Source organism: Gymnodraco acuticeps, unplaced genomic scaffold (assembly GCF_902827175.1).
Source record: "Gymnodraco acuticeps unplaced genomic scaffold, fGymAcu1.1, whole genome shotgun sequence".
Taxonomy (NCBI): domain Eukaryota; kingdom Metazoa; phylum Chordata; class Actinopteri; order Perciformes; family Bathydraconidae; genus Gymnodraco; species Gymnodraco acuticeps.
In genome coordinates this window covers 1,429,430-1,456,801 of record NW_022990158.1, presented here as the reverse complement: position 1 = coordinate 1,456,801, position 27,372 = coordinate 1,429,430, and the positions used below count along the sequence as shown (strand labels likewise).

Here is a 27,372-nt window from a genome sequence, read left to right as displayed (position 1 = left end):
CACGCTAAATGGAGGAATTATTTCTGATTTGAGTTACATTTTTTAAAGAATAATCCAGTGAAGTAATCAAAGTTTTTTCCACATTTGTTTTCACAGTGATGAAGACAAGTATTAAATGGCTTCTGGATCACAGCCATCAACATCTGCCTCATCCGAGCTACGACGTGCATCAGATCAGCATACAGTTGCCCCAGAGCCATCAACATCCAAGCTATGCCACCGGACGTCTGCACCAGTACTAACTCAGCCTCCCTCTGCATCTTCTGATTCAGTGGACAGACTGTCAGGAGGAAAGTGAAACGTGGTGTGTGGAAGACTAAGGTTGTTACCGTTCCTGACGCTGTGGTGGACTACAACAGAAGCATGGGCTGCGTGGATGTGTCCGATGCTTTGATTGGGTACTACAGTGTTCACCACAAAACCATGAAATGGTACAAGACCTTTTTTTTACCATTTTCTGGACATTGCAGTGGTGAACAGCTTCCTTCTCTACAAGGAGCTGCACAAGATGAGGGGTGACCCCGGCAGGACGAAGCCACACACCCAGAAGTCCTTCAGGGAGCAGCTTGCTGCAGACATGAGGGGTGAATTCCCTGCAGCACCAGTTTTTAACCGTTAGAAGCAATAGAATCGAGGGGATGTTCCTAAATCCATCTAAACATTACCCATTGGTGAATGAGTGATGCACAGCCAGCAAGCACAAAACCGGAAGATGGGTTACAGCTCTCAAACTCAGTTTTTGACATAAATGTTATGATGGATTATCAGTAATCAAGTGACACAGAGAACTATCTTTCTTCTCAAGAAAAACAGAGGGCAAATGACTGACCTCCATATCTCATGACAGCCATGTCTCAAAGTGAATTAGGTTGTTAACTATGGCATATCATCAGGTAATTTTCCAGTTCTAAAGTACAGCACAAAAACATTGGCATCGGCTGTACTGCTAACATGAAATTGCTAGCATGTTATCAATGCTAAAGTAAGATAGTAGACATTATACATGCTTCACATCAGCAGGTTAGCTAGCAATTTGATACTTTGAGCTAATTAGCATGCCAATGATAGTATTTAGCTCAAATAAATGCTGTAAAGCAGCTAGCACTGCTGCAAATCTAATTCATAGAATGTCCAGAGCAGACTGCGAAAATAAGGGGAACATTTTTGCAAATCAGACCCAAATCACATTTGATGGTGGTTCAGAATCGATTTGCGTTCATCCCAACGTAACACAAAATGGCACACAATTAAATAGAATATTAGAAATCTAATACATGGAAATGCAGAGCTGATATTAGCAGAGTGCTAGCAACATGGAGGTGATCAAAAGTCCAAGGACAGAAAATAAAATACTCTTAAATCCAGTTGCGACCTGGGAGTGTAATGTTTGTAGGTGGAAATGATTTATCTCCATTTCTCATAAAGGCTGCGTCACCAGCTTAGCTATATAGTGACTGCTGCCTACGTCATTACCACAGAAATACATGCAGATAGGTTGATGATGACTAGACAAAATTCTCGTTTTAAAGATTCGATTTTCCTCCAGTCTGAACCTACCAACCTCCGGATGGTTCGTTTTACTCACAGCACGTATTTTAGTAGGCACAGATGGTTGGTATCTGAAACCACTATCTTTACATTACCCAACCAAAGTGCTTTGGTTTCCTAAACCTGACTCAAGATCTGGACTCTGGTTTCTAATGTGTCAGGCTCTCAGTCCCATATATTCCTCAGTGGAAAATATTTGATCACTCAACATAATGTAATTCGGCAAGCGTTTCCTGGCATAATGTGATTAGGTAAACAAATGAGCAGAATTAAACATAACTTCTTGAAGGCTGGGTTTTCTGCAGTACATTAACATCAGACGCAAAGTGTTTGCAGTTGACCTCAGCTGGTCAGCAAACACGACAGAAATAAACAAAAAGTGCCCGTATTTCTCAATGTACCCAGACAAATAAAATATTCTCAGAATCTGGTTAAAAACTAAGGATAAAAGAAAAGATTAGCAATGAAAACAGAAGAATACACCTTAGTGCATCCAATTGGAGGTAATAATGGGCCGTCCTTAAGTACGTATCAACCAAAACTACTAGACTTTGACATTGTAATGGAATAGAAACCAGTCAACCACAACATGAATGCACTTCTGTCTACTGAGTCATACAGACATGAACTTTTGAACCTGATGGCTTATCTTGCCTTTATCTAAAGCAGATCACTATGGTACAAACCATTTTGTAATCACTTAGATCCATCACTGTATAGTATGTGATGAGGGCCAGTACTTTCCTTCCAACATGTCTTAACTTATTTTATTAAGATTTTAATTTAAATAAAGGGAGTGGGAGGCTATGGCCATCTTTGATATTTCCCATATAATCCCATTATTAAATATTTAATAATCCTTTCTACTGGATATTAAAGGCTGAAGTGGGGCAACAGAAACTTAACTTACAATGACAATGACAGAGCAAATGATCTGTTCCCTTTAGTGTGAGTGTCTCTGAGATTTTTGCATCTTCCTGCTCCTTTTCACTGTTTTCTTGTTTTATTTCTCTCCATATACACTCAATAAAAAAAAGAAATGTCATGATGTTTTATGATCTTCAGACGGAAAACACAGCTGACTTTAAATTGACTGAAATCCTTTTTGCGTATTCATATGACTGCATATCATCCAAAGTTCTTGCAGCGGTCTACTATTGTGCAGACCTCTGAATGTCATTGACCAATCAGAATCCAGTATTCATCTCTTCTCTGCCTGTTTGCTAGGATCAAATGTAGAATTGAGTATTCAAACCAAGGCATTTAAAGCTGGGAGGTGATCATGACTATGTTTTTTATTTATTTATGATTATTTTGTGAACAAATTGCACACCTCAATGTGCTTTATAAATACACATGCTTATTTGGTTTACTGGGGTGCTTGTGTTCTTAAATTGTTTCTATTCACTGCTGCCTTTGGCAATCCCTGCTCATCATAGCTCAAGGCCTATTCAAGTCACTGTGCCTCAGTTCAGCTCTGCTCAGATTAGTGCAGCAGAGTGTGAAACTGGTTTCAGTGTGTAAGAGCCTGAGTCTATCTCCCCTAATCTGACCAGATGGTGTTACAATGCCATCAATACAACCAGCAGAATTATTAGGGAACCCAAAATGACTGTGGGAGAAAAGGAAAGTGGGCTTTGAGTCAGGTAAATGAAAAGAGAAAGAGTGTGGTAGGAGCTGGAAACAGTAAGAATAACCTTAGAGTAGAAAGTAGAAAACTACTAGACTGGAAATAAGAGTTTCATCAGATGAAAGGCATCCAAGATGTATAAAACAACTCATATCATTTTATTTGCTCTCAGTTTAATTATTTCAACCAATATATCCAAAGAATATTTAAACAAATTAGCAGAAATCAAAAGACAACCACTATTCTGTATATTGCCATCGCATATAACAACTCACATAATTAATTATTGTATCAAACAATAAAAAATATCCAGAATTCACTAACTAATCAGGTCATACACCACCTGAGGTGTTAACACATGGTAAACATGGACTCATTCTCCCCATTGTGATTACAATGTTCCTACAGTAGGCCTACCAACTGAGGGTGGTGAAAACTGCACTCGGTAGGGCTGCTGCCGTCTGGCAGGCGTTACCACAGCATCCGGACTAAAACCACCAGATTCAGAGACAGTTTCATCCCACAGGCAATAAGACTGCTAAACAACTGAACTGCTGAAACAACATCCATAACATTCATCTGCTACTTAGTAATTAATGATCTATTTCTCTAATATATCATTCCAATAGCTTGCATATAGACTGTTATTGCACTATTTCACTTTTTTAAACTATTTTTATTTTTGTATTTACTATTTACTTGCACTATATTTTTCTGTTTATCTGTTTTATTGTGTTGCACTGTTGGAGAAGCCTGTGACCTAAGATTTTCATCGGTAACTACACTGTAGCTATGTTCATATGACAAAAAAATAAAGAAGAGGAAAGAACCTGTATTTAGCAGTCATTTCAAAGGCCATCTGCTTGTTGTGAGTGTGTGCCCCCTAGGGGATCATCAGTAAACGTGCAGACTACATTAACACAGCTAGTTCCTTCGGCTCCAGGACATGCCATGGACACAGTGTTGTTCTGCTAATGCTGCATCGTCCATGAGGGAAAGGTTTCAGTGGATATTGTATAAGACTGAAACTTCAACAGTTTTCTTTCCAAACCATTATGTACTTTTCTAAAAAACTAATGTGTTTTCCATTGTATTACTTTTGGGTGAAAATGTAAAGGTTTGTAGTTCTGCTACTGCCACTATAACGTACACATTTAAGGTAGTTATACTTTATTGTTACAATTGTGTTCTAATTGTAACTTCTACTCTACACTGAATGTCCGAGTTAAATATTCTACTTTTGACTCAGTACATTTGTCAACTAATAAATAACAAAGCTTAATCTACCCAGCATTATCTAAAATAATTAAAAGTTATCTAATAACCGTATTATAATTCAAATCCAATAATATATTTTATTATTATATTATTCTTAGCTGGGCCTTTAAACATATGCATTTTTTTCCCCTGTAAAGTGGCCCTATTATGCTCATTTCCAGGTTCATATTTGTATTTTGTGTCTCTACTGTGACATGTCTCCATGCTTTAATGTTCAAAAAGCTCTTTATTTCTCTCATACTGCCTGTGCTGCAGCACCTCTTTTCACCCTCTGTCTGAAACCAGAGCCCAGTCTGCTCTGATTGGTTAGGTGGGCGGCTCTGTTGTGATTAGTCAACCAGTCTGTGATGTCCTGCCCCTAAGCATATCCCGTACAATGTGTTGAACCGCTAGCCAGAAGTGCAAGTGTTAAAGTGATGTTACTATGTAACGTAATTTAACTAAGGAGTCCAATGGAGGCTTTTCAGGCAGGGGGGGAGTCTGTGAGAGAAACTCCCTCTGGAGGGAACACAGGGATTTATCCTTTGCAGACCATTTACATGCACACAAACCTATATAACACACTACAGGAAAGTGAAAACTCCCAAAACATACTAGGGCCTCTTTAAGCATGTTTTGATCATCATACTTTTGTTCTGTTATTGAGATAGTGTGGGATTACTTATTTTAATGAAGTAAAATAACACCTATTTCCAAAACTTAGATGACAGCTCATTGCTCTTAGGACCCCTCCACTTGATGATGGATAAAACCTGAGGAAAGGGAAGAGATTATTATTATTCCTCCTGCTGTCTGAAGACAAATCACACTCTCCCTCTATTTAGCCCTCCCTGCATACCTTGATCGTGTGTTTAAGTGCTTCCACCTCTTGGTAGTTGATGACATTCTTCAGGTCTGCACACTCAATCATGATCACCTGGAAAGAATCACAGAGGTGGAGGTACTTAAGAAGGGAGAACTAAGCTGCTCTTCAAAATGTTGTGCAAAGTACTTCACAACTTCTCTAAACAATGCAATAGTTCCGATGTTATGGTTCTGCATGTCTCTTATTTTTGTACTTCCTGTTTCCTTCCGATGTCATACCTTGATCTCCCTGGTAACCAGCATGGAGTGGAGGCGTGAATTACGTGCTGCAACTATTTACAACCAACAGCTGGGTGCAGTGGACTGTACAGCTCCTAGAAGTATTATCACAGTAGAGGGAGTAAGTTAAGGTGCATCAATTTTCTCATCTCACTTTAGGGGAAGAAGAAAATAGGCATTTCAGGGCTCAACATTATAAATGGCCCGCTGGCCCGGAAGCACTATTTAGACACCCCGGGCCAGCATAACGTACTTTCCAGTTGCCCGCTCGGGCCACTAAAAATATTTCTTTAAAAAAAAATGTCCTGTGGTATTGGTATTTTGACTAGCAATTTAGTTAAATTGTTTCGTTTATCAACTACAACATAGCGTTCCGTGAGTCGGTTGTCGTTGTTGGAGGAAAAGCAAACAGCTGTTTGCTGCGGAGCACAGCGCGAGCAGGCTCCCGTGAGCGCGCTCCTTCACTACAGACTATCGCGCCACCTAACCATACGCCAAAATGTTTTTAATACCAGCGGTAGCCGGGAAAAAAACAATCTTCAAATAAAAGAAAGTCACCGGAGGAGTTAAAGGAGAGTGACAGGGAGCATGAGAAGAAGAGGGAGAGAAAGTTTCAGCCAGCTTGATCGATGGTTCTAGTGGTGCAGTGCTGCGTCCTAAAACCCTTAATCTATCGATTAGATTTATGATTAGAAAATTATAAAAGTAGGGTAGACATGTGGAGATTATCCGGCTGAACAAAACGTGCATTTATCAAACAGGTTTGTTTTCCACAGACCTTATTTCCAGCTATTTTCCAAAACCCTGTGGAGAAGTCCCATTGCTTTTTGTGGAGGGAACCAGCAGCTTACTTACTGGTTTTAGGACGAGTTACTGCACCTCTCAATATGATGGCAATATAACAAGGTCTTCTGTCGGCTCTGTACATCAATGCCGACCTATGCTGACAAGTAAGTGAAGAGTAGACAATATAAAGGTATTGGTGAAATGTCCCAGCAGTATATGCTAATGAAGGTTCTAATCAAATCAATTACATAGCCATATGTCTAACTCCTGATGACAGGAAGGCAGAAAGTGCATTATACAAATAATAATACTCATAATAATAACAGACATTTTTTAACAATGACCACAATATCATTATTTTAATAAACCAAATATGAACAATTGAGGAAAATGAGGAAGAACTGATGATTGAAATGTTGTAGTACAAGTAGTAATGTAGTTAGTGCATAAATTAGGCTACTATTGCAACAAATGTGTTAATTTTCTTCATTATTAGTCGATTATTTTTTTTTGGACAAATGCTCCGGGCCAGTGGTTACAATGGTGGGGCCAGTGATAATACAATTCCACCGGCCCGGAGGGCCAGTGGCATTTTACCCTTAATGTCTACCCCTGCATATGCTATTATGGAACACAAAATGTACTATCAAGTGCATAAGACATTAAAATATTGAACAGGTCCCAGGACCAATATTGAACAAGCTTTTCTTAAAAGAATAGCTCAACATAGTGGCATTCATTATAGGTGCTTAAAGGCGATTTATTTTTCAGGAGAGCTAGATGTTCACTTTGTTTGCATTCTTTGTGCTAAGCTTGGCTAATCACTTTCCACGTGCTACTTGCTACCACAAAGGTAAAACACAAGTATATGTTCTTTCTATTTATATTTTTGCAGTTTTAATTTAATTGCAGAATCAGGACTGCACTTTGACCAACCAAATGTCCCTATTTCAGTGTGACTTGAAATATGTTGAACTATTTATTTAGCTGTGCACATCTTTCCCAAAAAGACAAATAATATGATTTAGAGTTATTAAAGAAAGAGGCAGAGAGCAGGTTTGAACATCAGTATGTATCAGTGGCGAGCCGTCAGTGCCTAAGATATTCTAAAAAATAATATTTGAAAACATTAAAAAAATAAAATTTTATTTTTAATATTTTTTAAAATATTTTTTTGTTGTTACATTTTTCATTAGTTTCACCAAAAATAACTTGATTTAATTGTATTTAAAATAATATTTCAAAGAAATAAATCCTTCGAATCTGCCTGTTCAGTTTAAATGCCGTCTCTGCGAGTTATGTGAAGACGGGAGAGCTTGTTGGTCCCTCTCTACATTCACAGAGGGCCAGCTATAGTAACTCAACGAGAGAGTAATGTCAAATGACAGTACAATTGACCAATCATATCTTCCCTCTAAATGGGCGGGCTTTATTTTCGCGGACTTTATGACAAGTTCCGCCCGCTGTGAGGTCTATGCAAGTGGTGCAGTGACGCATCCTAAAACCCGGAAGTAAGCTTCGCTCGGATTCCCTCGACAGAAAGCAATGGGATTTCTCCAGAGGATTTTGGAAAATAGCTCGATATAAGGTCTGTGGAACGAACCTGTTAGATAAATGCACGTTTTGTTCAGCCGGATAATATCCACATGTCTACCCTTTATTATTTTCGATTTCATAAATCTAAACGATAGATTTATGATCGATAGATTTATAATTAGCATAGGTTCGTTCATGATGGCTCACTTCAGTGATAGTGATGACATCGTTGCGAAATTATTAACCGAGTCATTTTCAAGATTGAGTGGCAAAGGATTAGCTGAAGCAAGTGCTTCATCCAAAAGGACAGGAGGATGGACTTTGTGTTTGAGTGATTTGATCATCAAAGGTAGGCCTAAGTCATTTTCAATGTGGGCCGCCGTGCCGACTTAATTCATTTGTAATTGTTACTTGGCTGTGGGTGCCCTGTCATGATAGGTGTTTATATAAATACGGGGGGGGGGGGGGGGGTCAGAGGGCCTAGGTATAAAAGTCACGGCTCGCCACTGGTATGTATAGTATCTGAATGTTTTTTCCTTCCCCTTTTTTGTTCAGGAAATGACTGGCAGGAGGGTCAGTGTCTGCTTTGGTCATTGGATTTTCTTTTCACAAATGGATATTCAAAAACAAAAAACAACAGCCACCTGAACAGTTTTGTTCCCCTCATAAACAAGGCCCGGCCCCCCCACTGACACTTTACCTCAGCCACAACGCAGACTCTATGCATTCATGCACACATAATGTACGCTATATCTGTTCTCTTGTCTTTTTTATTACTGCCGATTTGTATTCATATTGTATTCCCTTTTTCATTCCATTCCATTGCAATGTAAATACTGTTATATTTTTATTATATTATATTTTTTCTAGTTCCCTACCTGTGTTATAATTCATGTTTTATTTTTGTGTACGCACCATGACGTCAAGTCAAATTCCTCGTATGTGTAAACCTACCTGGTAATTAACCTGTTTCTGATTCTGATTAATGGGAGTTAGAGTTGTGCTGACCACCATCAGCATTTACTTATATCTTATGGAGGAAAATCTGAACTCAATGAGGTGAATGCCATGGTGCAGCAATGAGCTTTTACCACTTGCGGTTCCCTTGTTTCAAAGTCAACATTTAGATGCCTGACATAACGTCTGTTAAGCTTAAGAGATGTTCACGTTTTGCAGAGGTGGGAGTAAGTCCTACATGTGCAAGTCATGAGCAAGTCTCAAGTCTTGACCTACAAGTATCAAGCAAGTCCCAAGTCACTGTGGTGAGAGTCAAGCAAGTCAAGTCAAGTCATTGCTCAGGTCAAGCAAGTCAAGTCAAGTCATACGAAATTCTGATGAATAAGCCCAGTTTCCGCATTTAAATCAGTTAAAAGACAATGGTTATGAAAATGGATTTAAACCACACTATGATCTTCATTACATACACAGTTCATCATTTGAAATCTAATTTAGACCGATGACAATCATATTAGATCAATATTAACCCTAGAACTGCAGACAATATAGCTAGGACTCACTCAAAAAGTCTGTTCAAAAAGGCAGAATTCCAGGTTAGAAAATCATATATGGCATTTGCCATTACACATATTTAATTTACATTTCTGTTAACACTAGAACCGCCAACAGCATCAGCACCTACATAGATATCATTTTCAAATCATTTAATTTGTTCCTCTTCATAATTTCTTTATAAACTAAGTAGGACGATTTAAAACTCACTTAATTGGGTTAATTTAGAAATTGCTTCAGTTTATCATCATAACAGATCAAAAAGTTCAGATTCATTTTACAATAAATCAAGGAATGATGCACTTCTACAAACAAAAACAACATAATTAAAACATTTAAACAAACTACATTATTCAAAAGTTTACAGTAACTTCTGATAACACAGGGGAAATAAACGAGGCATCTCTTTTCCTCTCTCTCTCTCCCTCTCCTGACAGCCCGTCAGTATCAGGGTTAGTCAAAATGAATCCCTTGGAGGTTCTAGTGTTCATTTACCGTTTTGTCTTCTCTTTGCAATGCTTAATCGATTTGAAACCAAGTCTAACGTAGCTTAAACTTAACGTTAACTTTCTAGCTAACACAACACATTCACGCACCTTTCTCTGTGGGGTTTTTTGTGGTGACGAATGAAGTTGGATGTTGTGGTGGTCGTGTCACTGATCTTTATGCTGCAGACCCTGCATACCGCTGTTCTCTTCTTATTAGCGTCATCGACAACATAATTCTTGAATCCAAACTTCATTTTTGGAGTAACGCTAGCCGCTGCCATGTTAACTGACACTCCTGCCGTCTGAGTTGCCAGGTTTGCGCGCACGGGGCTATAATCACCCAATCACGTTTTGAAAAAACTAAATGTAATATCTCAATACAAAAACAAACGCAAATATTTAATTAAAAAAAGTCAAGTCCTTTCAAGTCATCTGTCTCAAGCTTAAGTCAAGTCTCAAGTCATGAATACCAAGTCAAAGGCAAGTCTTTTATCAATGTTAGTCAAGCAAGTCTCAAATCCAAAAATATGCGACTCGAGTCAAGTCATGTGACTCGAGTCCCCACCTCTGACGTTTTGTTCTAGAACATTAAATACGTCAGTAAAACACCTAAATTGTGAATGTCCGAAGCTTCGTTGTGTCTTTAAGAGACTAAATGAGACTACTAAACATCATCACGCCGTACAAGAGTACATTTTTAGCTTAGTGTGGGTCAGGCCCGGTTCCAGAACAAAATGACTCAGGGTGCATCTGAGATTAGAGAGGGTGCAGTGGTAAAGTGCTATTTTTATAAGTGGGGAGTGTACCTAACACCCTCTATGGGGGTCCTCACCTCCTCTGGGGGGGTCCGGGGGCATGCTCCCCCGGGTTAAAACCCGGGGGAGCAGTTAAAACCATCAATCTGGTGCACTTTGAGAGCAACATTAAGAGATCTATGGATCTATGTGCTCTTTGCTTGATTATGCCTTCCCAGTCCCTTATCACATAGATATAAGAGCATGGCGCCAGTTGTTGTAGCCAGTTGTGTCTACATGCATAGCAGAAGATGGTATCTTTTTTACATGAATATTTCAGCCAATCTCTGTTTTGAAACCATGAGCTGCAAAATGAGCGCCTGACCCCACTGTACAGGCGAGTTGGGTACTTTTTTAAATATACCTGGGCAGGCTCTGTTTTGCAGAGGTCCTCTGGCACTTGCGGGCCACCGAGGGGTGGCGGTGTTTGGGGTAACGAAGACGGCTGCGGCTGCTCCGCCTCTGTGGGCGAGGTGGGCAAAGCCGGCGAGTCGGGCAGGAGGACGTTAGTGTCCACGACAGTAACGTAATGTCCCCATGATCTGAACTGTTATTACCTGCAGTAGATGCAGTGTATGCTGGCGATAAGGGCTGGTTGTTTTAACCATTTTCTGATGTCCATCATTGACTGCTGTGTAAGCACCTTGATGAATGTGCAGCGACACAGGTCACACGCACCTGACATAATAACGTTACTTACCGTTTAAATTGATCAAATAAATGCAGCAGACAATGCTATTCAACCATAATTACAATTTATTTGATTTCAACTATATTCTTCTTCTTATTATTATTATTACTACTACTATTGTTAGTAATAGTAGGCAAAATGTAATATTTTTCACTTTTCATTTTTTTACTTTTCATTTTTCAAATGAGGGTGCATAATGACTCAACTGAGGGTGCAATGCACCCTTATGCATCCCAGTAGAACCGGGCCTGGTGTTGGTGCTCAGCCATGGTACCATGATGTTGTTAGCTTATAACCTAATGTTAGCTTTTTACACTTATGCTTCAAAAATTAAAGAGTGGTGTTTATATGTGGAGATTATCCCGCTGACAAAAACGCGGAAGTATCATGAACGTGTGTTTGCTTCAAAGCTTATTTTTCTGCAATATACTGAAATCCAATGAAACAGTCCCATTGTTTTTTGTCGAGAGAGCCCTTGCAAAGATAACTTCCGGGTCGTCCTACAATAATACGTCACCGCTGCACCACTCAATGGGCTGGAACAGATAGCATATTTTCAGTTAGTTGAATTTCCCAAATTGAGAAGTTCAACCCACTTCATATATCGTTAGCAACACGTTAGCCACCTAATGTCCAAAAGAAAAAACAATAACTAAAATCTGAGCGACCTATTACAGGGCTCCACAAATGCTTATTTTCATCCTCACTGTGCTGTTGCTTCATCCTAGGTCTATTTAAACTCATCTTCCCCAACTGTCCCATTTCCAATTATTTGGGAACGTACGCCGTTGAAATTGCCCATTATTTTTCAAATTTGTAGTTACCGAAGATATCTGAAAACTGTGTGATCTGTGAAAAATAAATCTCCGTATGTCTCTCTATTGCTACCATCTTTTCTCATGCTAACTAAATTAATGACGGAGACTCTCCAACAACACATTGTTATTTCACGCTCAATTTGAGGGGCACAAATAGTACACTGCATCTGTAAATTCACTCCCTTTTTTCTCTTCTCTGCTTTGCTTTTCCATCCCTCTCTTCATCTTTCTCTGTCTTTTCCTTGCCCCCCCCCCCCCCCCCTTCTGTTCTGCCCTTCCCTACTGTTAACTGTGATGGTTATTCTCACGTCCAGGAAAGAGAAGCTTAAAAAGGAGACTAAATGGAGTCTCTGAGATGTTTTCAAATTGGTACTTTAATTAATAAAAAATGCGCGGTAAAGTCACAAACAGGATATTTTCTGACAGAAAAGCAGCTGCCTCTGGCTCCCCGCTAGCAGAGAAAAGAGGCCGAACCGCTCAGGTGTTGCTGTTATATAGCTTCTGCAGGCTCCTCCTTGCGGGCCGGCCACATCTTAATGTCCGTCGTTACGTTTAAACAGAGGATTCAGGCATTGTACATTCAATACATACTTAAACACGCCTCTTCTCCTCATATTGTCTTTCATCACTTTTCCTTTAACACATTCTAAACGTTGTAGTTAATATTCTAAAAAATACAGAAAATACTTCACGGCTGGTTTGGTTTCTGGTCATTCCGGATGTTGTCACATCTTACCCACGTCTGTAAACAATAACTTTATTCAAATAAACTATACCTTCATTTAATATTCAGCAATAATAATACGACTATAGTTGCAGTGTTAAAATCAGTAGGTTTCGGTGTGCATCACTCCATGTCATTTCGCTACTAAATTAACCTCTATAAGAAATGGTAAACTAGCCACATGCTAACCGGAGATGAAGGATTTTCAGAATAAAAGCTTAACTGGTTGTGCACAATAATTTTCTGGTTTTTCAGTATAAAACAGCATTTAAACTGAAGGTACATTTAAGGTACATTATGCCATCAAAACATTGATTTTAATTTCTAACACTACCTCTTCCCGCTCTCTATTTCAGAGGATTATGTAAATCAATTAATTGAAAATACAAGCCAATGACCCTGTCCCCGCCTCTTTCTGTTCCCGTTGTTTAACTCTCGCACTCTTCGGAGGGCTAATGGAGTGGATAATTGAACGTGTTTTTTTTTTTACCATGTTGCTCTGTCAATAGCTTTGGTAAGCATTGAAAAGGAAGCTCTTTTGTTTGGCTGTTATAAACTCATTTATTTTCACAATTTGTAACCTTTCATTCCAACAAGTCCTCCAACATACGACCAAATATGCCGATTGTTCAGGCCCAATTATTACGACCAAATATGTCGTTTGTTCAAGCGCTTAATACGTCCTATAATTACGTTTTAAAGTTTTCGCCCTCTAGTGCTCCCGTTGAACATTGATTGGTTTAAATTGTGTATAATGCTTTTGTATTTTTCCCCTTCGATTCAGAGAAACACATATTTTTTTGGAGTTTAGGATGGCAGAACTACACTACCCAGAATCCTCAGCTATCGTTTAGGACTACACCATGTGCTTTGCTCGACAAACCCCGTGATTAGTCTTCAAGCTCTGTGATTGGTTGACCTCCAACTGCATTCCATATAAAAACGTTTCGTAAAAGATAAAATCATACTTTATTCAGCAGTGCTTTGAAAGTTATCACATTAATGCATTGTAATAAATGGTTCGGCTGCATTAAATATTACACATCTGTCGTAGTTCTTTATTTATCTACAGAGATCGGGCATCAGACTAGACCGGAAACTATTCTTTTACCGTTCTGTTGTCATTTCACAATAAAGTTAGTAGTAATATTTTGCTTTGATATATTGTTTTTTATTAACTACTAGACCGCTGGGTCATGTTAAGACCATCTTTTCTGTGTTGCTGTTGGTTTTTTCCATCGCTTTTGTGTTACAAATATCAAAACAATAACAAAATATATCCGTTGTAAACAAAACCGGAAACAGCAGTATATTTTACTTTGTTAACACTATACATTTGACAGCTTTTTAACCCAAACCACCTACTGGTTAAAGCACGTTATTACACGTTTAGAGTAATTGCAATGCAGGTAGATTGTGTTGCTTTTGAATGACTGTTTAAAATGCCTTTTTCATAATGGCTTTCATTTTTGTAAAGCACTTTTGAATGTGTTATATTTTATGAAAACATTTAAATACTAAGAGTACATACAAAATAGGAGGAAAGTAGAAGGTCAATGATAGAAATATAGAATAGAAAATATCAAGAAGATACTGTAAATGATATCTAGAATAAAACAGTTTAGTGCCGGATGTACAAAGATATTAAAAGGAGGATGTGCAAAACAGACAAACTAATTAGGCTTTATTTAAACATTAAATAATACTTTAGGTTAAGGTCTTAAATACATGTAAGCAAAAAGCTTTGGGGTTATCTGATCAATATTAAGCCTGACAAAGTACTTAACGTTTAATATATTGCATGGTTTGTTTTGGGACTTGACAATCAATTTCCTGCAATGTTAACTATGTTGAAGCACTTATTTTAACCAATATTATACATATTTATTATACTCTTATGAGATGTATGTAGATAGAACAAGAAATGTGCAGAATATGACAGTTTAATGGTGGAAGTACACACTTGATAGATGTCTTTTTGAGGAACCTATGACCCAAGTTTGTCATTACCGTAGTTGTGTATGATATGTCAATAAACCTTTGGAAATCTTGAAAGGGATGTGCAAAATAGCCATTATATACATTTTTTGATGAACGATTAGGGAATAACGAGTAATGAATATGCTTTATAGGGATCTGCAGATACATTTTTAGTCTTCTCAAGCACCAACTATAACATATTTCGCCTGGTTGTTGGCACTTGACAATCACCTTCACTGAATTTTACTCAGGTGTAACTAAAGTCTGATTTAAGGGTTGTTTATATTTCACATCATTAATCCAAATCTAACTAAAAGGACACTGTCAGGGTTGAGAGCGAAGCAGGCAGGACCCAAATGCACATTTTTGAGAAATCAGGTTATGATCAGATGAGCAAGTTGATCACTCAAAGTTTATAGCGAAATACGATGTGGGGAATATAATGCCACCGAAGAAACCAAACAAAAAGGCTAAAGTGCCATTGAATGAGAGCAGCGGTCTTTCGGGAGTGAGTGACACACAAGCAGCAGAGGAGAACGCCATGGAGAGCGGGGCCTCGCAGGTGAACCACTCGGAGCTGTCGGTACTAATACGCTCCATAATAAGAGAGGAGATAGGGGCTGCTTTCGAGAAATTCCAGCCGCAACTTGATGCTTTAAAGCAGGGGTGGGGAACCTTTTTCCTCTCAAGGGCCATTTCAATGTTTTCAACATCCTCCGAGGGCCGTACAAATGATTGACCTCTGCTTAATACTAAAATCACAGCCCATTCATTTGGCCTTTCTTTCATGCTGTGCAAAGAAAAAGCAACCTTTTAATCCAGATATTTTACCATGACTCGCACATGCATTCATGTGCACGGTTGTGGCATGACCACCAAAACAGAAAGATATGGACACAAGATGTGTGCAAATGTATTTAGTTTCCAAAGATTTTTGCACTTTGAGAGCAACATTAAGAGATCTATGGATACATTTCTCAACACCCATATGAAACAGAACTGTAAGCAGATTTCTTTTTCTTTATGGATATTTTACAAATCACTCCCCTTTCAAACTGTATTCTTGTTTATTACAACTTTTTGTTACCGTCATATAGTATTTTATACCTGTTTACTTTATTCTCTTATTTTTGTACAACTATAATGATCATATAAAGATGTGCCTTTACCTCACTGGTTGTAGAAAAAGCTTCTTATAATTGTTAGCATAGCTAGCTAACCAGATGCTAATAACAACAAAGTTATTGACTGTATGATCGGTATGACAGATGAACAGATCGCCACTGGGTTTACAACTAAAAAGACACAGCCACGCAAAAACTGCGGCATGTGTACGGCTCCTTATCGGTACTGCAATTTTTGGAAGTGCAGGAGCGGAGCGGCGTTCTGGTGCTCTCCGTCAGAACTGCACCCCTGTCAGACGAGACATATACCACGTGATGACACGTTAGGCTTGTGTTGTGTTCAAGGATCCCGACCTTGGCCAGGAAAAATAGGCACTCGCTTGTTTCATTTTTTTGCGGTCTAGATTTCTTTAATTTTTTTCTTTTTTGCGTGTGTTTGTAAATGACCTCGAGGGCCGTACCAAATTGTCTCGCGGGCCATATACGGCCCGGGGGCCGCAGGTTCCCCACCCCTGCTTTAAAGGGAGAACTTGACTCATGTTGTCAGAAGCTCGGTGATATGGAGGAGGGGATAACCGACATGGATTGTAGGGTTGCTATACTCGAAACCGCAAATGGCAATCTAATGAATGAAAACAAAGAGTTCAAAGACAAAATAGAGAGGATGGAGATTCAAAGCAGAACGTTTAATCTACGTGTGATTGGAAACGGAAACGGACATTGAGAAGAGCGATCCCATTGCCTTTGTGACAAACTTTTTAAAGGAGGTGTTCGGAAGTGAGCTCTCATGTGAACCGGCAGTCGAGATTGCATACAGGATTGGGCAGCGGACTGATTTGAGACCCAGACCTATGATTGTCACTATGCAGAGATATCAAGCTAAGGAAGCTATCTTGAAGCTGGCAAGGAGCAAGGGAGAGATTATTTTCCGTGACATGCGAGTGAAGATATTTCCTGATATTACTCCGGATATTGCCAGGAAGAGAGCCCTATTCAATGACGTCAGGATGAAGCTGCGCAAGGCTGAGGTGAGGCATGGACTATTGTTCCCCGCAACGCTCATCGTAACCTTCAATGGACAAACCAAACTTTATCGGGACTGTAGTGAAGCTGAGCATTTCTATAACGGCCCGTCCACACAGCGGCGTGCGTTGAAGCTTCCAATGCTTCTGCCCATTCACTTTGAATGGGGTGACCTCACTTTTAGCCGAACTGCATTTTGGGAAGCGACGTGGAGCGACGCTGGCTTCAAAAGTTGATCAATGTTCAACTATTGACGCCTCAACGGAGGCGTCAGCCAATGAAATCCCCTTTATGCAAATCTGCCAGTACAAGCGCTAGCCAATCAAACCACGTGTATGCTGGGAGAGACTACGCAGGTCATTTCCTCATATTCCAAAAAATGGAGGGAAAATTCATTATAGCGGTAGTGAATCACCCGGTGCTGTATGATCAGTCTCTGTTCATCTACCGGGATACAAACCGGAGGAGCGAGGCATGGAGGGAGGTGGCAGAGACAGTGGATGAAACTGGTAGGTTTTCGCCTGTTTGGGGATTTTATATCCAGTTTACTTCGTTTTAACATTGCTATTGCTTTGTATGTCGGGGGCGGGAGATTCAGGTGATTGGTTGTTGGTCGCGTTGCTCGCAAAAAATCCCCAAGCTTCAGATACGCCCACCTCCAAGCGTCAACGCACGCCGCTGTGTGGACGGGCCGTAAAACAGTGATAAGCCCGGTTTCAGTTCAAACCAGAAATGAAGGTGGGAAATGACTGATTGACATGACCTGATAGATGGTATGATTATACATATAGGAGAAGAAATTAATTGTATTATGAAAATGGGAATTGTTGCAGTTTTGGTGATTTCCACAATTGTTTTATTTTCTTGTAGGCCAATATTCACTGGTCTATGAGTTATCTACTCATTTATTTGAAGTTATTTACTTCATCATCTGCGAGTATGAATTTATGTTTATTAGATTTTGAATAGAGACAAATTTCAAGTTGTCTCTATTGTTGTTTATTCCTCCTAACATGTAATTTTGATGTATTGATTAGATCTAGTGTTGCGAGACATTACCATGAATCTATTTCATACTACTATTTAAAAATGTTTTTTTGAAATGTATATTTTCTGGTACTCGGATTGCCAAAAAATGCAGGATTTTGTTGCTGTAATGTGAGATTGTGCAGACACCCTTATGTAAAGTAGAGATGTAACTGTTCATTGCCTTTATTTTTATATAAATATGGTGTGACTGCAAACATTGCACTATAACTTAAGCTGAAGCTAACAGTAATAACTATAAAATCTATCTGAAATAAATAAGTGTACTGAAACAAATACCAATAACTGTATTGCATTGTTTTCTTATGCGCAATTACTTCATACTGTCTAGTTCTCTTTTTCGTCCTGCATTTATTGTGCCACCCTCAGAAAATAACTGGCCCCCCAGTGGCCCCCCCAGTCAAATTGGTCTAGAACCGCCACTGAAAGTTTGTGATCTTGACAGAGAGATTTATTTTATCGGAGATTTAAATATTGACCGGAATATGTTACACTGTGCCCTTAAAAACAAGCTGCAGACAATAATTAATACATGTAACTTGGTACAAATGGTGATTAAACCTACTAGGATATGCATAAAGAAAGATGGGTCAAAAAGTGCAACTTGTATTGATCATATATTTACTAATTTTAGCCATGTATGTTCTCAGGCAATACCAATTCCAGTAGGGTGTTCTGATGATAATTTAATAATTATCGTGAGAAAGACAAATGTGCCAAAAGCTGGACCAAAACTAATTGTGAGGAGATCAATGAAATATTTTAGTGAAGAGTCATTTATACAGGATGTTCAAAAGATATGTTGGAAACATGTTTTTGAGAAAGTCGATCCAGATGATGCTCTTGATGTCTTTAATTTGTTATTTATGCAGGTGATTGATAAACATGCTCCACTTAGACTGACTGACGGAACTTTAGAGCACCCTGGTTAGATGAGGAATTAAGGGATCTAATGAAACAAAGAGATGATGCAAAAAATGTAGCTGTCTCATCAAGTTATGAGTCAGATGGGCAAATGGAATTTAAGGAATTATGTTACAGCATTAAATAAAAAGAAAAAACAGTTGTATTTTGGAAATAAAATTAAAGAGATAAAGGATGACAAGAAAAAACTGTGGAGTTTAGTGAATGGCATGATGGGCCGTAAGCCGAAATCCACCTCAACATATCTTGAGGTGGATGGGACATTTTTGACAAAACCAGTACAAATTGCTAATTATCTGAATGATTATTTTCTTGATAAAGTAAAACATTTGAGGAGAAATATGAATCAAACTATAAATAGTAACTCCACATTTCTAGGTGCGTTCACACCTGCCTTGTATAGTCCGGTTGAATCGAACCCTGGTGCGTTTAGCCGCTTGGTGCGGTTCATTTGGGTCGGTGTGAATACAGTCCGAGACCTCTTAAGTGAACTAAACAACCGGACTCTGGTCCGCTAAAATAGGTGGTCTCGGACTCGGAGCGCTTGCTTGCGAACTCTGGAGCGGTTCATTGCTGGTGTGAACGCAGTCCGCACCAAAACATAGGAAGCGTAGTATTTACGTGTCACAAGAACGCGGATATCTTCAAAATCTTCAGCGAAAGAGTCTTTCAAGACATCCGCGGTTGTTTAGTTAAATAGTGAAGCAGAACGAAGTATTGAACAGTGTCGTGTAAAGTAAAAATTCTCCGTCAGCTACATAAAAGTAAGAACACCTGTCGTCGTTGAAACGCCCCTCCTTACTGCAGAACGTCTCTCATTATATGTGTTATAATGTTTTTTAACAGACGTTGTCTGATTATATAATCATATGCGCGGGCCGCTAGTGTCTGTTGATCTCCAGATTAACAGCAGCATGAGAATAACCTGCCGAAAGTGCCGATGCTCCATGGCGGAGGCTCCGGTAGAAATTGCCGGGATTTGCGTTTTTACCCCCTTAATGTCTGACCAATGGTTGAACAGCATTTCCGTGCACATGACTTGTGTTTAAAGTTTATAGTCCGTTTGAGTTTTACCCGTGAACGCAAACCGAACCTTCTGGAAAATGAAACAATGTAACAAACTGTCGTCTGGTGCGCACCAGAAAATGGACTATTAGGTGTGAATGCACCAAGAAGTGTATATTTAAAATAGAAAAAGTGACAATTACAGATGTTGAATGTCTACTAGGCAAATGTAATGATAAACCACCAGGAGTGGATCATTTAGTTGGTACATTTCTTAGATATGTTGCTAATTTTGTTGCAGAGCCTATCTGTCATATTATAAATTTGAGTATTGATAAATGTATTTGCCCACAGGTATGGAAAATAGCAACAATTATTCCACTTGCAAAAAATCCAGCTGGACCATTTTCTGGTACAAATAGCCATCCAATAAGTTTATTACCAGCATTAGCAAAGATAATGGAGAGAATAATTTTCAATCAAATACAAAAATACTTTGAAGGTAACAAACGTAATACTGTGTATCAACATGCTTACAGACCTGGCCATTCCACATGCACCACTTTAACACACATGACAGATGACTGGAAGGGCGAACTAGATAATAGGAAGTTAGTGGGTCCAGTACTACTCGATTTTAGTTCTGCTTTTGATGTCATTGACCATTCTTTGTTGTTACACAAGCTGGAACAATATGGTTTTCATTTTGAAACGCTGAGGTGGTTAGAAAGTTACCTGACAAATCAAAGTCAAACTGTTTTTTTTAATGGAAGTCTCTCAAAGATGAAAACAGTCACTTGTGGAGTACCATAGTTGTTTGGGACCACTTTTATTTTCTATTTTTACAAATGACCTACCATTAGTGTTAGAAAAAGCTAAAATTGTAATGTATGCAGATGACTCAACAATATATGATGCAGCAGCATCAACTACAAGAGAGTTGACAAATGTTATGAATAAAGATCTACTACTGATATCAGAGTGGGTCATAAATAATAAGGTGATACTTCATGCGGGAAAAACAAAACAAACGTTATTAATAGGATCAAATCATCAGTTAAAAGGTGAACCAAAATTGCAACTACATTTAAACCATATTAAAATTGAACAGGTCAAGGAGACAAAATTGCTAGGTATAACCCTGGATCATAAATGATCTTGGTCTAAACAAATTGATAATGTTGTATGTAAAATGGGAAGGGGTGTGTCACTCGTAAAAATAATTGTAAAATATTTGCCTATGGATGTCAGTAGACAAGTTTTAGATGCTTTGGTTCTGTTGCAGCTTGATTATTATTTGGTTATATGGTCTAGTGCTGCTGAAAAATATTTAAACAAACTACAAGTAGCACAAAATAAGGCAGCACGATGTGCACTGCAGTGCTCCTACAGAACCAGAGTCACTGAAATGCTGGAGACACTGAAATGGTTAACTCTCAGACAGAGGTCAACTTATATTTTATTACATTTTGTCAGAAATATTACAGTGACTCACTCAGCAGATATATTATCACAAAGGTTTATAGCGCAATATGCACAACATAACTATCAAACACGACATACAATAGAAGGAAGGTTTGTATTACCCAAATCTAAATCAAATATGGGACAGAAAACAGTCATGTACAGAGCCATGATCAGCTGGAACTCTTTAGGTTCACATCATTCAGGAAAATTCTCAAGTACATTTCAAAAGGTTGCTAAAAAAATATTGAAGTATTACAAAGTGAACTGTGCCTGTGGCTATGTATGCATATGTTATTATGTACACTTATTTGTATTTACTTTTGTTTGGCCTTAGGATGGCGATAATTGGATGACCATTTTTAGTTTTCACTTCATTTCACTGTAAATTGCATGAAATTATGAGCTGTTTTGTTTTGTTTTAATTTTGTTGTATGTTTATGTATGTTTTGAGTGTGTGAGGACCCCAGGAAGAATAGCCAATGCTCATGCTAGTGCTAATGGGGATCCTAATAAAGACAAAGACAAATGACTAATCAAACAAACAAGAGACAGGTGAGGAGGGAGGAGAAAACACAGGGGCACCAGGTGAACACAATCGGGTAATCAGGGAGGGAAAACAGACAAAACAACAGGGAAGACAGAAGGTGAACACTTTTCAAAATAAAAACCAAAGACAGAAAAAGACAAGACAAAACACAACACAGACAGATCGTGACAGACACGTTCGATTCCTGTGTTGGTGGTTAGTGTGCCGTCGATAGGATTCATTCCATTTCAAAGTGCTGTTTGACGCTCCGAGTAAACTTTGCGCACTGCCACTCCAACATCCAATCACAGAGCTTGAGGACTAATCACGGGGTTTGTCAAGCAAAGTACATGGTGTAGTCCCAAAAGATAGCTGAGGATTCTGGGTAATATAGTGTCTTCTGCCACCCTAAACTCCGAAAAAAAATGTGTTTCTCCGAATCGAAGGGGAGAAATACAAAAGCATTGTACACAATTTAAACCAATCAATGTTGGGTAATTAACAAGGATAATCTGGTGTTTTTGAGTTGATGAGTACTGCAGATATCACTGTAAAATAAATCGACAGTAAAGAGAATACTTACTTCTGGGTGTAAAATCCTCCGTTATCCAATGGGAATGGACGCTCACATTGCCTTTAAATGCCGCCGCCCGCCAACATGGACCGATGCGGTGCTTCCCTGAGCATCAAATACCGCCGCCGATGGGAATACATTGCAATCCGTTTAAAGCTCTTTGCGTCCGTTTATGAAGCTGAAGGAGACTCGGCGAGTCACAACTGCACACTAAAGGACCCTGACCGTTGCTCCTGGACGTTCAGGGAGTGAGACTGTGTTGGATTGGTCAATTGTACTGTCATTTGACATTACTCTCTCGTTCAGTTACTACAGCTGGCCCTCTGTGGATTTACAGCAGGACCACCTATCAGCTCCTCTCTTCACAGTAAGTGTAGTTTCGGCAAACAGAAACTGAATAGGCAGATTCGAAGGATTTATTTCTTTGGAAATGTTATTTTAAATACAATTAAATCAAGTTATTTTGGTAAAACTAATGAAAAATATAACTAAAAAAATATTTTTAAATTCTTTTTTTTTGTAATGTTTTTAAATATTATTTTGTAGAATATCTTAGAGGGCCCTTACGGCTTGCCACTGATGCGAAGTTAACGTCAACTCTCAAGGCGTGAAAACAGTATTTCTGGTCTCAGCGTTTTCATGGTAACTAAGGTGGTTGCTAGGGAGGCAGCTCTCACTGCATTTTACAGTGAGTATTCTCCTTCGTGTGGATTGATTTTACAGTGATATCTGCACTACTCAAAAACACCAGTTTGTTCTTGGTAATTACACGTTTTTGTCGTTTTGCATCACTGTGCAGAGCTGATATAATGGGAGTTGTAGTTTTTAAATATATTATTGATTTTGTTTCGACACTGAGTTGAGAATATAGTCAGGGGTTTTAGGATTTGAAACACATCTATGAAATCAGAATTTCAATATCTAAGCGTTAAAAGACTAGAAATATTTGTTCTCCCTATTTTACAGGGCCCCCATTTGGTGATTCTACACATTTTCACACAGCTCTTTATAACAATTGGTCCCATATGTGTAGTCCCTTCTGTAACAGAATGACAAGCATTCAAACATTCACTGAGGTCAAGGTTCAAAGGTCAACGGGTAAGAGCACCTGCTTATAATCTTCAGACTGATATGATGTTACTCTCCAGATTGAGACCTTTCCAACTATGTATTTAGTTTACTCCTATGACCAAGTTTTAATTTAGCCATTTCCCATACTAATGCAATAAAATCAATTTGTTGCGAATCTTTGACATATCAAAAACTCTGATCACCACTAAAGCCCCTATATTTATTATATGGAAAAACAGAAAAAATAAAATAATAATTCTAATAATTGAACTGGCATTTAAAGGGCTAACATACTGAAAATGATTACATGTTTGGTAGTTTTGAGCAAGATTGAAGCTGTTTAAGAGATTTATGAAAAAAAAAAATCTGTTAAATCTGTTAAATATCAGATGTAAGTAGTAGTGAATGAATTTGTATTAAGAGGAGAAAAGAAAGTAAAAAGGCTTGGGAAAGCAGAAGAATATTTTGACTGCAAACTTTTCAACTAAAACCATACGTCACCAATAATGTATAAAATATGTGGAACCTGTTGAAGTCAGTATGAAGTCTCCATCAGACAGAAAAGAATAGGCTGAGACAGTCTGTTAAAGTCCAGTCTGTCAGTGTTTGTTTCTATTCCTGAGCACCTACTCACAACACCCAATCATAACACCTGGGTGTGTGTCCAGAGATCAAAGACAACCAACTGCAGCACTGCGTCCCATAAGAATGCATTGAGTTGTATATCTGACCATTTTGCCACCCGTTCAAAAACTATGGCGAGAGAGAGAGTGTGTGTGTGTTTGAGAGTGTGTGTGTGTGTGTCTGTGTTTGAGAGTGTGTGTGTGTGTGTGTGAGAGAGTGTGTGTGTGTTTGAGAGAGTGTTTGTGTGTGTGTGTGTGTGTGTGTGTGAGAGATTGTGTGTGTGTGTCTGTGTTTGAGAGTGTGTGTCTGTGTGTGTGAGAGAGTGTGTGTGTGTGTTTGAGAGAGTGTGTGTGTGTGTGAGAGAGTGTTTGTGTGTGTGAGAGAGATTGTGTGTGTGTCTGTGTTTGAGAGTGTGTGTCTGTGTGTGAGAGAGTGTGTGTGTGTTTGAGAAAGTGTGTGTGTGTGAGAGAGATTGTGTGTGTGTCTGTGTTTGAGAGTGTGTGTCTGTGTGTGTGAGAGAGTGTGTGTGTGTGTTTGAGAGTGTTTGTGTGTGTGTCTGTGTTTGAGAGAGTGTGTGTCTGTGTTTGAGAGAGTGTTTGTGTGTGTGTGTTTGAGAGAGAGAGAGAGTGTGTGTGTGTGTTTGAGTGTGTGTGTGTTAGAGTGTGTGTGTGTCTGTCTGTCTGTCTGTCTGTCTGTCTGTCTGTGTCTGTGTTTGAAAGAGCGTGTCTGTGTGTGTGTTTGTGTGTGTGCCTGTGTTAGGCTGAAGGAGTTAAATAAAGATATTAAATGTAAGTAGTAGTGAATGAATGTTTACAAACACCTGTTTGTGTAAACCCAGAGATCAAAGGTTTCCATGGTGTCTGCTCTGATGATGTCCCTCACATGTGTGTGTGTCTGTGTGTTTGTGTGTGTGAGAGAGAGAATGCGTGTGTGTATGTGTGTGTGAGAGAGTGTGTGTGTTAATTGTTACAGCTCAAATGCATTGCAATAACTTTCATGTTAAAAAAACACTTTAAAAAGGTTTCCATGGTGTCTGCTCTGATGATGTCGCTCACGTGTGTGTGGCTCCAATCTGCCCGGCAACACCATGACAACCAACTGCAGCACTGAGTCCCATAAGAATGCATTGGGGATTATATCTGACAATTTTGCCACCTGTTCAAAAACTATGGCTCTTATAAAAAAATTACCAGACTGTGAGCATCAGCGAACCCCAATGAACTGAAATATGTTTTTTGTTTGGGTTTTGTGTGTAAAATGTGGAGATGGGAGCAGTTTGTCTAAAGTGTACTTCTCTCTGCTCTGAAGAAAGATTCAGAACAATTTAACATGGGAATCAATTGGGAGCTAGCTGGACTTTTTCTCTCTTCATGCCCTCAAGTGGCATTTTGTTTAATATTTTTTCTTATTTTATTTTTATTTTCCAAGCTAGGAGAGGTTTTCCTACGTTTTTCATGAAAAAATATGTCTGAGGAGTATAGGGTTTGGGAATTATGGCAAGTTTAAAATATTTTTGGGGGAGAATTTTGAGCTGTCCTGCACTCTGTTTTGAGATCAAAGTACTCTAGACTTAACGAGCTGCTCCATCCACTCCAATGTTAAATTCTGAAAAAGGCCTCTCTACCAAGCTCCAAACTAAATTCAATATCTCAAAGTTTAAAAGATATCAAAAATCTGAATAGGAATTGAATAGCTGAAGGTCTTGTGATCATTTGAAAGTTAGAATGAAGTGTCTAGCTGAAAGTATGTGGAAGGAGTAGCATTTGGCGCAAGGTGTAGGAAAACAGGATTTGAAGGCATCTCCCATTGACTTCAATGTTAAAAAAAGAGTTTAAAAAGCTGAATATTTCAAAAAGTATAACATATTTTGAAAAAGTTGAATGTTTCCCATCGATTCCTGAACAGGCTGAATAGTTTAATATTTGAATGGTTTCTGTAGCTGAAAATAAGCTGAAGTTATGGAGTGCCAAAGTATTGGCTGAAATAATAATAAGGGGATTAAAGATTTTAAGCCCTATAGTGGAATGCTGTAAACAGCATTCACACTAATAACTTTGTTGGGTACCCCGAACAGGACACCATTGCAGTAGTCCAAGCGGGAGGTGACAAATGCATGTATTAAGGTTTTTGCAATAGACTCCGAGAGTGACGGTCGGAGTCTGGCAATATTCTTTAAAGGGGACCTATCATGCAAAATTCACTTTGTGATGTCTTTTATACATAAATATGGTCCCCGGTGTGTCAGGGAACTCATGGAGCGTCAGAAAATAAAACCCTCTCTCTTTTCCTCCGTACCCAAATCTCTAAAAACGCGGGGTACAACGGAGCTGATCCAGATTTGCGTCTGATATGACGTCATATCGGCAATGCAGACCCACAGCATTATCAGAAACGTTGCCATCAGAAACAATGCCTGACTGTTTTGGATGTAATATGGTCGGTGTTTACACTCAGAGCTAACCTGTACTGGAGAGAGCATGTGTGTGAAGAAGCAGGAAATAAAAAGGAACTCACCTTGTGGTATAACCGGCAAGAGAGAAAGCCTTTGAGCTCCATACTGTTTCAGAAATAATCCTTGATAATCCATGATATGGCGTTTCATCACGGCAGTATCTGCCGGTAGAATCTCCCGCATGAGCAGGCATAAGCTCCGCCCCTCTTTTTTATAATTAAAAAAAAAAAGCTTTATACCCAAAATCAGCATTTTTGAAACAGGAAGTGAAATAGAGGGATATGAGGCATGGCTAGAATGGGTGATCTGTTTGGTATTTTGAGCAAAACACTTGTTTTTTATATATCTGAGACCTATGCTATTGCCTAAAAATAGCATGAAGAGCCAAAGACAGTAAGAATAAGACATTTGGAAGAAAGAATGAGGAAACAGCCTGTAGAGTGTCTGGTTAAGTAAGATACAACAAATTAAATCAGCAAAGGGGAACATGGAAAACAATAAACAGAAATAAAGAGTTTCATCAGACGACAGTCATCCAAGATGTATAAAACAACTCATATAATTTTTATTTGCTCTCAGTTAAAGTATTTCAACCAATATATCCAAAGAATATTTAAACAAATTAGCAGAAATCAAAAGACAACCACTATACTATATATTGCCATCGAAT

General features: G+C 38.8%; 1 long non-coding RNA gene across 1 annotated transcript; it reads right to left on the bottom strand.

The window, feature by feature from the left end:
• Positions 1–5,131: 5,131 nt before the first annotated feature.
• Positions 5,132–5,670, bottom strand: LOC117546969. Its single transcript, XR_004569106.1, has 3 exons — positions 5,540–5,670; positions 5,295–5,372; positions 5,132–5,208 (listed from the first exon to the last, which is right to left on the bottom strand). It is a non-coding gene; the product is annotated as an uncharacterized LOC117546969 (long non-coding RNA).
• Positions 5,671–27,372: the final 21,702 nt, after the last annotated feature.